Genomic DNA, 16830 nt, shown 5'->3' on the forward strand with positions numbered 1-16830 from the left:
ATCCCGGAAGGAGAAGATTTCTTTCCCAGAATTCTCTAAGGATTCTTCCCCTTCAAACTGGAGGACACTCACTTCCTCCACAAAATGTGCCTTTTTACTGTCTTTGTTTCTCCTACCCAGCCTCTGTTCCTTAGATTGCAGATTTTCGAGGGCAAGAGATTTTTGTTCCGGTTCCTGGGTATCCAGCGACTTTTCACGGGTGAGGAAGGAAGCTTCCTCTAGGGTCTTAGACACCCTTTCCCCCGTGCCTCCTCCTCTGGAACCGGTGAGTTGTCGGGGGTTCTCTCCTTGTCATTGTTCTGGGGTGCCAGACCCTTGGTTTGTGGGGTTCTGAGTCGCCATGCTCATCTGAGGGTCCTTTCTGCTGAGCCCTCAACATGTGACCCAGACCCTGTGTGAGGTTCTGGACCTGGCGCTCCAGATGGGACACCAGTTCAGGCTGGTACGGGGGCCTCTGTTCATATCTAAGTGGTTCAGGGGAAGGGTAGCTATCCCTTCTCACAGAGTACCTTAGGAATTGTGGATTTTGATAACCCTCCACCCTTGGCCTCTTGTCACCCAAATTGGGCAGTCTGGGCTCCTGAAATCGTGGAAAGAAAGAAGGGTTGTCCTACAGGTTGGGGTTTTGTGGACACCGGGGAATGAAACTTAACCCAGGATTCATGGGATTACTGCCCTCCTGGGGGAAGTTATGAGGGAAGTTTCCTGGAGGGGTACTTACCTGGCAGGACGCCCCCCTAGGTCTGTGGATGTCCATACATACCCCATGATAGGCCGGTTGCCTTTGTATCTGGGACTTATATAATCAGGAGAGTTAGGGTCCCATTGGTGGGATTACCTCCCTGACCACCTGTTTGTGATTGGCCTGAAGGCCTTCTTGGCCTCTGTTTTTACTAGTTTGGGATTGGTGCATTTTTAGGCTCCCCCATTTCTAGGTCCAAAATGGGGGCAGCCTTCACCTCTGCCACCTTAGCAGCAGCAGGAGTGTTGGCTGGTTTGGGGTTTTTGGACTTCATATATCCGGGTAGCCTGCTCTATTACCCAGTCCAGAGACTTTTTATCATGGAAATCCCTCACCAGCTGGGTTATAATGTATTTTGGGAGCGCATGAAAGTAGGTAGTGATAAACTCTTTGCTATCCGTGCGCATCCTCCTGGTGGTTTGGGCAAAGACGTGTTTTAATTCCTGCGCAAACTCTCGTGGGGCCTGGTCTTCCCCACATTGTATATTGTAGGCTGTTTTGCGAGCCTCTTAGGGGTTTTTATGGGTAGAAAAGTGCTTCAAGATGGCCACCTTGTGTTGAATGTTTTCGGTCTTCCAGTCCAGCAAAGAAGCTGGAGTACTCGGGAGAGAATGTTCATTTGGCATAATCTATACAGTTCTGGCCATCTTTTATGTGAAATGTGTCCATCATTTGCTCATAGACTTCTAAATGCTCCCAGACAGAATATTGTGCGTTTTTATTGTACAGTGTCATGAAATTCCTGATGGCCTTGATCTGCCTAATGGGGTCTTTCACCAGAACTCTTTTTGGTTTATCTGCCTTCTTTCACCGCGTCACCCGAGTCCATTTGCCCTCAGACTCAGAGGCGCTGCTATTTGAAGTCCCCTCATGATCATCTAGGCGCTCCCTGATTCTGTGAGCTTAAGAGGGGTTTGCAGAATGGTGGGGCCTAGTTTCTTCTCCCCTGTGGTGCACAGGAGAGTAGTCTTCTGACTCCTCGCTGCTTCCAGGGTTGGTAGAATATGCCCCCCCCATTGGCCTGATTGGGTGGAGGTCTTCAGGATGCTCTTTTTGGGCCTCTTTTCCTGTTGTTCTTGTGCAAATCAAACCAACTGATCCCTTTGGAGGTAGTGATTCTGCAGATTGAATTCCCTGACTTTCTACTCATAGGAGGTTTCCGGGTCACAGACATTAGCCATTGTATTTTTGTATCTATCCAGGGATGCCTTTCTATCAATTTCTGGGGGGCGCTGACCTGTCAGCTCCATCATGCTAGGCCTATTTAATTCTGATGGCCTCATGGTTTCTGGCTCATGTGAACCGGTAGCCATGAAGTCAGCAGTGCACAAGTATTCAATGGGTTTGAGTCCCTTAGTACAGAGGTCATCATACTATGATCAGGAGTTGCCCTGTCCCTCTCTACCTGTTCGGGGTCCCTCCAGTTTGTATTAGATCTAGGATACCCTTTCTCCAACCTCGCTTTTTCCTTCTCAGCCCCTACCTCTTGATAGTAGGCAAAGATCTGAGCCTTTTGCTCGGCTATCAGGGCTTTACTGTCCTCTACGATGCGCTCTTGAGCTGTCACTTGCTTGTGGAGCCCATCTTTCTCCTCACAGGGGGCCTCATTATTTCTTTGTGTTGCCTGTATAGTTTAGGAACACTCAACCTACTTTTGTTGCAGGAGACTCACCTCCTGAGTTTGTGCATTTTTAGTTTGAGTGTTCTCTTCCAGAGCACCTTCTACCTGTCGGGTGTGCTCCAATAACTTTCCATATTCTGTTTTGAGTTGATTTTGCTTCTGGAGGACCAGCTCACTTTCCTGTAAACCTGTTTTTAAATTGCTTACTTCCTGTAATAGGGCATCTTTCTCCTGATTTAAGGTGCTCCTCTGTTCAGCCAGGTCATCCCTTTGTTGCTTGATGGTATTTAATTTCTGGCGCTCTTGGTCAAATTCTGCTTGGGAGTGGAGTTCTTTAATAATGAGTTTATTATTATCCTCTTCCAACCTTTTGACCTGAACTTGCAGCATGGTTATTTGCCCTGAGCAGCCCCTATTATAGGTTAATTGTTGAGAGAGTCAACGTTTTCCTGACACTCTATTTTTAATACATCCAATTGGGCCTCTTGGTCTACATTATTCTGCTGTTGGATAGCCAAGTCCTCTTTTATTTTTTTAATGTAATTTCCAGATTCTGCCTCAGAATCTTGGCTCTTCTGCAATTTTTGTTCTACTAATTTTAGTTCAGTCTGGATTTTAGTTAAGAGTTCAGATTGATTTTGCCCACAAATTGTATTTTCCTCATGCTTTTCCCGCATCACTCCCATATGGAGATACATGTAGGCCGCAATTCTGACAATTTTAATCTGCTCCTCATTATTTTTCAGAGTCATGTATAACTCACTCAAAGCTTGGTGTAATAGGCCAGCGTCCTGCCACATGTCCATGTTCATGGCTGTGACCTGTTGCACCATTTCTTCTAGCCAGACTTTTTCATCTTGCTCCAGCCATTCCCCCCTGACAAATAATTTGTGCAGAAGGTGCTCCCCAGCTATATTGATCTCTATTCTGGCCATTTTGGAAAGTGTTCTTACCTTATTAATTTATTTCTGTAAGGGTAATCTGTATTCTGTTGCTTTTTGTCTATTTTTGGGGTTGATTTAGCTTTAATTTTATACACAGGCCTGGTACTTAGGATTCATGTTTTGGGGAGGTGCTTCTACAGTGTAACAGAGTGTTCCGGCCACACAAAGTATTACTACCTTGAAGGTTAGCCTGCTGTGTTAAGTTGTCACGAGTGAATAAACAAACCCATCCCGGACGAGCCCCCAATTTGTGAAGGAGTCCAATCGGGCGTCACACACCGGACCAGGACCTTCGCCCTCAGCCTTAGATGTAGCGCACAAGCTTTGTGTTCTGTTTTTATTTGGGTTTTTGTTGTTTTGGGATTTTCAATTTGTTGTTGTTTTATTTCATGTATTCCAAATTTATGGGGTATGTTTTGTAGGTTTAGGGAACCTTCTTTTCATTTATTGTGTTATGGTAGTTGATTGTCCTAAGGGTGGAGTGTAGTGCGTGTACACAAAATGAGCCAAACAACATGGTGCCGGTGCGCGATCATTTTGGATATTCACTTCCACCTCTGCAATGAAAGCCTATGTTTTTGTGGGCACAGCAAGTAAAAGTGAATTCTGCAAACAGTTGCAAGGTCAGGATGATCTCAGATGAGTTAGAGGGAAGGAATGCTTGTTGTCTCGTCCACTGAAGGATGAGTCGAGGAGGGAGTTGGAGCTCCACAGGTGCAGCGATAATGGGTGCTGGGAACAGATATGCAAGAGAGAAGCTGGGTTTTTCCGCTTCTATCTGGATTTTTCCACTATGTGCTCCCAATGCTTGCTGTCTGCTCCTTGGCCGAGGGCAGATGCAACCATGAAGGGGCAGGATTGATCCCAATAAAGAGCTGAGATATTGCTCAGTGGAGGGAGATAGAACTGGACACCCGGGTGATGAAGTCTCGCTGAGAGGGACGACGCTCCACTCCAGACACTGTTGGCACAAGTGATCTCTCTGCCTACCTTCTCTTGGGACTACGTAATGTTGAGGAGGCTGAGATGAAGGTGTTATCGGCGGCTGCGGCAACAGTGATGTATTTCCTTTATGTATATATATAATCATTTGTATTTGTTATGTGTTCGGTCTATGTATGTTTATTGGGTGTGAATAAAGGGCCTGTAACAAGCCATTTATTTTATCTTTCTAACCAGTAGTCTATTTGTGCTTTATTGCCTCTGTGAGTCCAAATTTTTGCTTTTGGTTGGGGTACGCGGGTGCAGAAATATAAGGCTCCTGCATGCGCCTCGAAAAGCAAAACAGTTCTTTGGGTACATTTTCAACAGCCGAGGTGTGTCGGCAGACCTGCTGAAAGTGTCCGACAACAAAGATGCAACATCCCCCACGATACTGATAGGAATCTGGAGTTTTCAGGGAATGGCCACCTACTGCGGGAGATACCTAAACAGCCTGGCCACCTTATCTGAACCATTACAAGCCTTAACCAAAATGCGTAGTGCCAAGAGGCTTTTAGTAACATCAAAGAAGCCCTGTCAACTAGCACCACAATGGCCTACTGCGACACAAACCTACACACAGAGATGCACATGGATGCAAGCCCAGTAGGGCTGGGCGCAGTGTTGGTGCAAACCACCCCAGGGAGACACCCCGCACGTAGTTTATGCATCTAGAGCCCTCACACCCACAGGACAACGCTGCTCACACACTGAAAAGGAAGCAATCGCCGTTCTCTGAAGGGTGCAGACATTTCCACCTCTACCTGTATGGGCAAGAATTCAAGACAATTATGGACCACAAGCCGCTGATCCCCATCTACAAGGGTTCAGTGCCACACCCCTCAGCATGAGTAGGCAAGTGGGTGTTGCAGTTACAACAATACGACTTCGACCTAATCTACAAACAAGGAGCTGACAACCCAGCAGATTTTCTGTCTAGGCACACGCAAGCTGCCATGGCCACCGAAATCACATAATCACACGAGACAGAGGAACACATCTGCTCTATGGTAGAAACAGCAAATCCCAAGGCTGTAAGCATACTTGAGCTCATTGAGCCCACAAACAATGACACGTGTTGCGCCCTGATGAAAAATGCCATTCTAGGAGGGATGTGAAACACATTCCTCCAACACAACCATAACCGCACTGTAGAGGCGAGGGCGTTCCTGGCGGCCATCTTCACTGTCCGCCATGAGCTATCGATTACAGAAGAAGGTCTCATCCTGAGTCTGCCTCGTAATCCTGTTATGGCTGAAAGAGAGGGTAATAGCCATGGCACATGAGGGCCACTAAGGAATGGTGTGGACGAAGGCAAGAATCAAAGACCAAGTATGGTTCCCCCACATCAACTCCAAAGTCGCAGATGTTATCACCACCTGCCTACCATGCCAATCCACCTGACACCCACCAAGGCACAAACCCATTCAAAATGCACCGAGAAGCATTTCACGCTGGGAGTCGGTGTGCGCCGACATTTGCACAGTGCAAGAAGGAGTCTACCTCCTGGTCATCCTTGACAAACACTCCCGCTATCCTGAGGTGGAGATAGGTCGCTCCAAGGCAGCAGAAGCTGTGATACCATCACTGGAAATAAATGTCGACCCACAGACTGCCAAAGTGTTGAGATTGACTCCCAGGTATTCCAGAGTGGGGCTGGGGGTCTGCGAACTTTGAGGGTCCAACACCCTCCCCAGAATAAACAGAGGACTCAGCCAATGGCAAGTAATACTGCGGTTAATTGCAAATAAAACCCACAGGGATCAATACAAGAAAAACTGGAATTCTCTAGTACATTTCAGCTCCTCAGGGCGTGCGTAATAGTTTTGTACGAATATGTAGTCATCACCTGGGCCCTTCCCCGAAAAACCTATCATCACAAGGGATTGGGTATTGAGAGTTCTATTATCTATAGGAAAGCCGTATAGAGGTTATTCCACTGGTTCTTGCATATCAGGTGGCTGGCCCATCCCCAAGAAAATATCTATTACATTGTTGCAGAGTAAGGGTCCTACCATTGGTGTGTACCCTTTGCCACCCACCCCTGGATGTCTAAGCTGTGATTGGTTAGAGCTGATCTCCCCAGGCCTGGGACTCAATTAAGTTCTCAGCCCTCTGTGCACCTCTCCAAGGTGAAGTGAATGATTTTTTTTTTAAAATATTTTATTGATTTTATATTTTAGAAGAACAAACAACACACAACACAATACAACTGTTAATTATTTACAGAAACACAAAAGAAAATACGAAAAAACTCCCCCCACCCCCCATCAAGCCAGAGCCGGCTCCCTTGTATCCTCAGTCGGGGCACAGTCAGGTGGAACATTGTCCGTAGGCCCATCTTCCGAATTCTCAGATTCGTCCAAACCCTGTTGTGGGTTGGTCATAGAGGCCACCAATTGTCGCCAGGCCAGCAAGGGCCCTATCTCCTCCTCGCCCCCTCTAGTGACCGCTTCAAAGCAAACCACGGATTCAGCCTCCACCCACCTCATAAGGTCCGCCCACCAAAGTTCCACTCTCGGCCTGTAAGCCGATTTCCAGTTCATGGCAATCCTGCGTTTGGCCAGAACATATACCAGGTCCCTCAGCTTGCTCAGGTGCTTAAAGTGTCTGGGCCTGGGAAAGATCCCAAGCATACATGACCAGGCAGATCCCACGTCCAACACCACTCCCCCACCTGCGAGCTTCATCTTAACCTCCTCCCAAAATCTATACACTTCCGGGCAGGCCCAAAACATGAGTAGCAACCCAGCGTCCACCTCCCCACACCTGGGGCATTTTTGAGTGATCGAGCCTCCGAACCGTGCGATCTTCTGGGGAGTCAGGTAGGCCCTATGAGTAATGTAGAACTGGAGTTGTTGGAGCCGTGCATTTCGGGACACCTTTTTATGATACCCCAGGACCCTCTTCCACTGACCCTCCGTCATGAGTCCACCCATCTCCTCCTCCCATTCATGCCTCAGTTGGGGCAACTCTTTCCCAGCCTTCGTTCTGAGGAGTTCGTATATCCGTGATATTTCATGCCCGCCGTCTGAGACATCATACATAGTTTCAAGGGTGGCATTGGGATCATCTGCCAGTGCCGTCACCGGCCATCTCTCTCTTACTCGTTACACTAGCCTGGCATAGGTGATGTACTGGCCTCTGTGCACCCCCGTCTCATCCTGCAACTTTTGGAAGTCCAACGCCTCCCCCTCCCGCCACATGTCCCCGAGCGTGGCCAGGCCCACCGGCTCCCAGTGTTTACGGACAGACTCAAACAATTGGGAGTCGTTTTCGCACAGGGCCACCAGCGGGACCTGCCAAGATAGCGGTTCTGGCTCCCCCATCAGTTTCCACGTTCTGTGCCAGACCTCCCATCCCAACCTCAATAGCCACCCTCTTCCCGTCAATTTATTCCTTTGTAGCCACACCACCTCTCTCAGGAAGTATGGGGCCGCATCCTCCCGCAGCAACCTAGATTCCGCCGAATCTTCATCAGACAACCACCTGGTCGCATACAACAGCTGCCCCGCCAGATAATATAGTTCGAAGTTGGGCAAGCCTATACCCCCCTTCTCGTACGGGTTTTGGAGCTTCCACAGGGCCACCCTATTTCTGGAGTTACCCCACACGAAGCCCCTACACATACTATGAAGTCGTACAAATAGGCTCTTGGGGATCAAATGCGGGACGTTCACGAAGAAATGCAGGAGTCTGGGAAGGACCACCATTTTCAGCAAAGCCGCCCTCCCCATCATGGACAGGGGCAATCTGGACCAGAATGTCATGCTATTCCTGACCCCCTCTATGGCTTTCTCTGTGTTATGCTTGTGTACCGCTTCAATCCGGTGGTAAATATTTACCCCCAGGTACCTAAACGTGTCGGTCCGCCATGGTATTGGCAACACCGGCAGCCTCTCCAGCGGGACGTCCCTGTACCCGCCCAGAGGGAACAGGCTAGATTTCTTGGGGTTCACTGATATGCCCGAGAGGACAGCATAATGATCCAGTACTTCCAGTACGTACTGCAGGTTTTCCTCCGGGTAGCGTAAGTAAAGCAGCATATCGTCCGCATAGAGAGATATTAAGTGGCTGCCGCTGGCGGTATTAATGCCCACCTCTCCGTATTGTTGCCGCAGGCATATCGCCAGCGGCTCCAGCGCGAGTATATATAACATGGGTGACCAAGGGCATCCCTGCCTGGTCCCCCTGCTGAGTTGCCAGGCATCCGAGACTGTGGCCCCAGTCTTGACCCTTGCCACCGGGCTGCTATATAACAACTGGACCCATCTGATATACCCAGGACCCACGCCGTATCCCTGCAGGGCCGCTTTCAGCCAAGGCCATCTCACTGAATCAAAGGCCTTGACCGCATCCAGCGACACTACCGCCATCTCGCCCGTGTCATCCTTAGTATGGTCGATAACATGGTGCAGCCTCCTATGATTATCGCTGATATTCCTGCCTGGGACATAACCCGTTTGATCCGGGTGGATCAACTTGCCAATCACCTTCTTCAACCTGTTGGCCAGCACCGCCGTGAGTATTTTGCTGTCCTGGTTTAGCATGGACAGAGGTCTATAAGATCCACACTCAACAGCCGGCTTGCCTGGGTTCAGTAATGGGACAATCATGGCCTCACGGAGGGACAGCGGGAGTTCTCCCTGTTCGTATGCCTCGTTAAACAAGGCCAGCAGTGGCTGGAGCAGCTCCTGCACGTACACCTTGTAAAACTCACTAGGCAGTCCATCCGCTCCAGGTGCCTTACACGTGGGGAGGCCCCGGATCACCACCTCCAGCTCGTCCGAAGTGATAGGGGCGTCCAGTTCCTCCCGCTCCAGGTCGTCTAGGGTGGGCAAGCCAATGTCTTCCAGTGTGTTCAGGATGTCCTGGCTCCTGTCCTCCCCAGTGTCCTCATATAAACGTTTGTAGAACCTGAGGAATTCCTCGTTCACCCCATCCTGAGTGCTGCGAAGACAACCGTCTTCACCACGGATCTCATGAATAACCACTCGGGGGGACTCGCTCTTGTACAGCCAGGCCAGCAGTCTGCCTGGCTTGTCACCCCCCGCGTGCAGCCGCTCTGTGTATTTCCCATGGTTCAATCTGCATAGTCGATCCCAAAGAGCGCTGCACACCACCTGAAGGTCCCTCATCCTAGTCTTGTCTTCCTGAGTGACGTTCTCGAGACGAGCCAGGCTCTCTAGTTCCCTTTCGGTGTCCTGAAGCTCCCTCCCGATACCCCCTTGACGTCCTTTGGATTTAGAGATGGCCACTCCGCGCACCACCACCTTAAAGGCCTCCCACAGAGTTCCAGCAGAGCGCACGCTACCCGTGTTTATCTCAAAATATTCCCTGATGGCAACCCTCAGGTCTTCCCGGAATCCCTCATCCTGCAGTGCCTCCGACCGGAGCCTCCATGTGGGGACCCGAGGCCTAGGGGGTTGGTGTCGCCACACTACCACCAGGGGCGAATGGTCCGACAATACTCGGGCCTTGTATTCCGCCCCCACTATTTCGCTCGCTATCTCAACAGTTCCAAACACATAAGCCAGTCTCGTGTGTGAATCGTATGGCGCCGCATAGTGCGAATACTGCCTATCTGTGGGGTGGAGTTTCCTCCACACATCTACCAGTCCCAGGTCTCCCAGCAATGTCCCGAGCGCCTTGGCCGCCGGCGACATTTTCCCTTTGGTATCAGCGGACCGGTCGATTTTGGGATCTAAGATGCAATTGAAGTCCCCACCCCACACCATCGCACCTCCTGCCAAGGGGCCAAGTTTGCCATAGAGGGATCTAAAGTAGGCTGCAGTATCATGATTGGGGGCATACAGGTTGAGGAGGTGTACCTCCCTGTTCTCCAGGAGTCCTGTTATCGCCACCATTCTACCCTCTGGGTCCACTATCGAGTCAAGCACCCGGAACGGCACGTGCGGCGCCACCCAGGTGATGACCCCTCTAGCATACGCCGAGTACGTGGCACCCACCACCTTGCCCTTCCACTTCCTCTTGACCACCTCCAATTTCTCCCTAGTGAGGTGGGTCTCTTGTAGCAGGGCTATATCTATCCGCATCCTCTTCAGGTATAGCATTACCTTGTTCCGCTTGAGGTAACTATTGAGGCCACGGACATTCCAGGTAACTATACGAAGACTATCCGATGCCATCAGTTTGGTCTGTATTCAGCCCCGCCCTCCCCACAATACCCCATTGGTCTAACACTCCGCCGGCTCTCCCGCCCTTGATCCCCGTCCCCCTCCCTGTTTCCCAACTACACACCACAGCAAACAACCCCTCCCATCCCAACAAAAGCCCAGCTCCATCCCTGGATCTCAGGCCCACCCGCGTCTGGTCTTATCCCGTATTCAAGGAATAGGACCCCGCGGGGCGTCGCCGATCTAACAGCGACCTAACTAACTAGATATGTTACTATTGGGGACAAAGGAAGCCTCTTGGAGCTCCCAACCAAGTAACCGCGGGTAGGCACGCCCAATGGGCCAGCCAGTCAGCACCACATCATACGCATCATATACCGTATAAATGACTATATTCAAGTCCCAATGTCTTGGCCCCATTGCCCTAGGCGACCCAGACGTAAGCTACTTATCTTCCGTAGTCTCTGCCTGGATTCCCGGTTCTTGAGGACTGCCCAGCGCGTCTAGCCAGTCCATCGCTTCAGTCGGTGTTTCGAAAAACAGGGATCTGCTTCTGTAGAAAACTTTCAATTTGGCCGGGTAGAGTAGCATGTAGCGATGGCCAGCTTCACAAAGTCTCCTTTTCACCGCCCCGAAGTGCATCCGGCTCCGCTGTACTTGTAGCGTGTAGTCAGGGTAGGCCGTGATCTTGGCCGATCCTCTGTCAATCGTTCCCCCTTTTCGAAAGAATTCAAGAATCTTTTTGCGATCTCGGTAGTTCAGAATTTTCGCGATCACCGGCCGCGGGGGGGCCCCAGGAGGCGGCCTCCTGGTTAGGTCCCTGTGCCCCCTCTCGACTGCAAACCCCTGGGTCAGTACCCCGCCGGTAATCTCCTGCAAAAACATGGATTCCACAAATTCCGTGGGGTCTGGCCCTTCCGTTCCTTCAGGTAGGCCCACGATGCGAATATTGTTGCGCCTGGCACGTCCCTCCGCCTGCTCCGCTCTGTCCTCCAGGTTGCCCACCCGTTGCACAAGGGCGTGTAGTTCCTTTTTATGAGCAGCGCAGTCTGCCGTGTTCGTGGCCGTCTCCTTCTCGATGGTCCCCGTGCGCTCTGAGATCGCCCTCACATCCAGTCTAAGCAGATTCACCTCCTCCTGGACGGCACCGATCTTAAGGTTTAAGCCTTCCTGTAGCTCTTTCATGGCGAGGCCCAACTTGGTCTCCCATGACACTTTTAAGTCCGCAATCGCCGCCAGCACTTCCTGTATCGTACCCGGTGACTCCGCGGCCGTCACGGGGGTCTCTTTGTTCTTCCCTCCTTCCGCCCCTGAGGGGGACTTGGCGTAAGCCTCCATCGTGGGCTGTTTGGCCTTGGGTTTCACGCCTCTCGTGGTCATGTTGTTGTATGAGTCGGGCGGGGGCCCGTCCCGCCAGGCACCGAAGAGGAGTCACGCCACTCGATGCTCAAAGCCTGGCCCACCACACCATGGGGCATCCAACACGCCCGGAGCACCCCAACCACCGGGCCCACGGTCCCGTCGTCACAGCTACATCCGTTCGGCCCTCCAGCTCGCTGGGCCACCGTGCGTCCTAGGCGGGGCTCACGTGTACTAGTCCCCGAACAAAGGGACCCATGGGTCCTGCACTCGTGATCGCGACACTGACTTCACGATCCTCGGTGTTCGCAGCGTGTCGCCGCCATTTTGTCTTGTCCGTCTGCTCAGGGCTCGTCCCAGTCAATCGCATTTATTTCGGTTCCTGGGTCTCCCAGACATCGCAAACTTTCACCGGGTGTAGCGGTGGCATTCCCACACCTGGACATCGATTTCCAGCGTCGGCCGGCCCCCGTGGACGTACCCCTCCATCAGGATCAAAACAGGATCAGCGGAGCTCCTCCAGAGTGCGACCCCTTACATGGCCGTCCAAGCCACGCCCCCGTGAAGTGAATGATTATGTGTCTGTATTGTAACTTGTGTGTACCACTTTTGCCTATGAGAACGCGCTCCTCACATTTGCAACGCTTGTTGCTCTCTTCGTCTGACTTTCTGGGATTGGCTCTGCTTTCCCACCATTGATGACTGTCCATTGTCTCGTTTGGCTGTAGCACGTGTTTAGGGACCACATAATTGAGCTCTGCAGCTCATATTTATTAGGATGTATTCTGTTTCCCTGCAGCTCGTCCATTTGATGTCTGGAGATTGGAATGTGTCTGCATATCTCTTACCGTGGCTGTGAGCCTGCTTTGTGCCCTGTGCCGCCTGCGTCAGCTCTCCCTGTCTCTGCTTCGTGGCTTTTGGGCCTTATGTAATTTTCCTTAGACATATATTATAAATTCTACATGTTCGTTATTCTGAGTACTCTATATGTTAGTAACACTTGGTCCTACCAGGTTCTATGCATATCCCTGTAGTCCCATAGGGTTGTTCGCGTTAAGCATCTGCAAGCTTGCTTAGGATCTCTTGTGCCTTGCGGTTCTGCATTACTGCATTTGGCTAATGAAAACATTATAAAAGCATAGACAGTATGTATATGTATCTGTCTTCTTGCTATAAATCTGTATGAGCGTGTTCTTCATTTATACGAGTGTGTGTTTGTGTGATGCAGATCTGCACTGCGAGTGTGCTTCATGCCTGATGCTGCTACGTTGTGTTGTCACTAAAGATGTCAGCACTGTGGATTTTTGGTGCTTAATCGAGGCTGCCTATATAGATTTCTCTGTCCACAATCTCTGGTTCTTCTCCTACACGTGTAAAGATTTGCATTGTATTTGGTCTGTATGGCTGACTCAGAGGATACTTTTCAGTGTATTTGTCAATCATGGGTGCACTCTGGATTCATCCGACATAAGATGGGTGGCTGCGAGCATTCCTGGCTCAACGTCTCAATATAAATCTGGGGGCGAGGAGGGGCATCTTCAGGATCTTCTCTTCAAAAGCAAATGAGAAGCGACAACGGGCCACCTTTTCAAGGAGCTGAATTTGCCAAATACATGGATGACCTTCAGATCACACACCACCTCATCATACCAAGATGGGGCCATGCAAACAGAGACATTAAACGATTCCTGAGGACGCTGAACAAAGTGCTGAGAATCGCAAGGACCCAATAGACCCCATGGAAGTGTTCAGATTCCTCCAAAACTATTGCCTAACACCTTGTACATCAACAAACACCCCCCCTGCTGATGTCATGTTCCGGGCCATACTAAGATCCTCCAAACCAGACCATTTCAAAACAAAAGCCAAGTCGATAAACAAGCAGAACACCAACGAGAAAAGAAGCAGGAGGAACAAACACATGAGTCGCAAGCGATTAGCCAGGAAATCTCACACCATAGCAGGAGACCAAGTACTAGTCCTCCACAACCCATCTTAGACAAAGCTGGCAAGCACATTCGAGACAGAGCCCTGAATTGTGACACAACGGAAAGGAACTATGGTCACAGCCAGCCAAAATGGGAACAGATCACCCGAAACGCTTCGTGGTTCAAGCAAGTCCACAGGGAATTGTGGAAAAAAGCAGTGATCCCAGAAAGGACAGAGGCAGACCGGAGGAAGAACAAGTGATAAGGGAGCAAGAGCAAGATGAGAACTGGCACCATGTTCACAGCCCGTGCAACCAGGGGCGTAGGGAGAATTCTCTTCTAAGGCTAATTTCCCTTACCTTTAGAGTCCTCCAGCAGCTATGCTGGATTTGAAGGGTTTCTTTTTTTTCTCCTGCTAAGAGTGAGACCCTTTTTTCCAACTCTTAGACAGATTGCTAGTGTGTGTTCTAGGCTATCTTGTGTGCTTATGGTCTATGGGGTTTTTCTCACCCTCATGTGTGGTACACAGCACCCTCTGTGCCGTACCACAGGGGTGTTGTAGCAACCCCCAAACATAGACTCCATACCCTGGGACTGACTACTGTCTCCCAGGGCATGTAAAGTCCCCATTGACTTTATTAGTCAATAATTATGAACTAAACCAGTACAACCCATCTTACTATGGAAGTACTGGAAAGGGTTAATAGTTTTTCCGTAGTGTTCATTTTCGAGGGGGTGCCGTACAGTCCCTCTCTCAAAAGTTTCTGGCTGGTGGCAGTGGTTACTACTGTAAATATTCGACTGCTAATATTTCCCTATGGGATTTTCCCATTGTTCGAGGCTAACACTTTTTCTGCCAGCCTCTAACATACTGCCGGTTTATTTTACTATTAACTTTACTCCGGTAGGTTTTTATTGCCAGAACTTTGATAATATTTCTTTCTCGTGCCTTTCACTATAATCCTAACCCAGGCTGGGGATCCTTTGTTTGTCCTTTTGGCGGGCTTCTGCACAGAAGCCCTCCTCCCAGCGCCACTGAGTCTGGGGTAGACAGGATGTGTGGGAGGGGGAATAGGCACCCTGGACAGGGTTGCCTATGCAACCCAAGTCGCACTCTGTCCTGATAGGCTGGGGGGGTTCTCCCGCCAGGAGAGCCACCCCACTGTGTGAGTGACAGCTAGGCTGTATGAATGGGGGTCTTGCTGCATAAAATCAGGGTCCTGAGGACTGGAGGACAAGACGTTGCCACTGGAACTAAGAAACCGAAGAAGAGAGAAGCTGAAGACATCTGCAACGACTGAACCACCGGTGAAGCCCTGCTTCAGATCCTCACAACTTCTCTCCAACCACTTGAGAAGATCTTCCACTGCAAGAGTCTTCTTCCCTTGAGCTAGTGGGGCCAACCAGTTCATCAATCGCCTTCCAGGACCTGCCTTGGTCGAATCGGCAGTGCCCTGCACTTGGAGACCGGATAGCCAGGCACCCGTCCACCACGACAGGGATTTAAAGGAGCATACCTTTTATTTGTGTCGGCAGCACCGCAGCTCGTTTCATCCCTGGGCAGTGCAGTAACTCGAACCTTCCTCCATGACGAGAGTCCCTCTTCCTCTGCTGGATCCCCCGAACTGCAGGAACTGCCAGGAACTACCGCCACCGCAGGAGCCTCTTCTACTTTTAAGGTACATTGTTCCGCCAGGCCAACCGTTTCGTTGGGTATCACTAAAGGTGTTTTAAATCCTTTACTTACCTACTGGGTTGGCCGCCCCTATCCTCTAACATTGTCTTTCACCTTCTGCAACTGCCTTTTCGAATCGTTAAACAAAGACTTGTCTGCAGCTACTAGAACAGTTTGATCCTGGGCGCATTGCCTTGTACCACTGACTCCGGCGCAGGCCTATTGACCCTGGCTAAAACTGTTACAACTGCCTTCTCTAGATTGCTTATCACCTACAAATGTGTTGGTGCACCTAACTCTTATAACCACCTTTTTCTTCCCTCTTTTTAAACTTGTGAAGTGCCATTTTGCTCGGTTTTCACCTCAGTATTGCATATGCTAAAGTACTGCCTTGCCTAAACTTGTTCACAATCTACTTGGGAAGTGTTGCTGGTGTGTTCTACAGTCTAATGCTTTCTAACTTGTCCTTTCCCTCCCTTCTGAGAAATTGTTAGAGTGCCATTTCTGCTTGGTTTACACTGTGCCATTTTGCTCAGTTTTCACTCTTGCTCAAACTTGTCTACTAGGGAGTTGTGTATACTTTTCTTGACTGTTTTAACATGCTTTTATCATAGTGATTTGTGTGTGAACATCAGAGTGTGTAAAATAAATATATATTATTTTTGATACAAAGCTTTGGTCACTGTTTCCTTGTTAGATAGTATTGTAGTCCTAATGTGTAAACCCTGAATACTGCTCATCGCCCTCTTGAGATAAGTCTGACTGCTTAGCCACAGCTACCAACTAAATCTTTGTGGTATGGACTGATACCAAAGGGGATTTTCTTGCATATACCTGTAGTCTCAATCTTCTGTAGTACTCCCTAAGCGAACTGCACAGGATTCTTCCTAACAGGGGCATCCCGACGAGGACTACGGGGAGTACAGAACCCTCAGGTCCGACCCTGGTAGCAGCCCAGGACAACGATCGGTCGAACCGCACCCAGCTAGCTCTCCGCCGAGCCTGACTAGACGTCAGCACTGCCGATGCTACCCGAGTGCGGAGGAGAAACCGCTGGACAAGTTAAAGGACTATGTGTGTGAATAAGGACTTGAATGATGTATCACTAGTATAGTGTTCTTGTTTATTTCATGGGGAAGAAGAGGAATGTTATGTTGACATCACCAAGTGACCGTGGGGACGAGTAATAAACGCTGGGATGTCCAACCCTCAGGGGAAGGCAGTTGCGGGCTAATCACTATGCGTGTCGCTATGAGCTACGCGGGACACCAGCAGGCATAGCTCCCAACCTTTTTTGTCACCAAGGCGGGTGAAAACACCCGATTTTCTTTTTGGCGGGTGAGAGGCCCATAGAAGTGAATGGGCGTAGGTGGGGCTTGGCGGGTGATTCATCAGCTTTCAAGGCGGGTGACACCCGCCAAAAGCGGGTCAGTTGAGAGCTAT

The sequence above is a fragment of the Ambystoma mexicanum genome, chromosome 2q, assembly GCF_040938575.1.
Source record: "Ambystoma mexicanum isolate Mex_15411 chromosome 2q, UKY_AmexF1_1, whole genome shotgun sequence".
NCBI lineage: Eukaryota > Metazoa > Chordata > Amphibia > Caudata > Ambystomatidae > Ambystoma > Ambystoma mexicanum.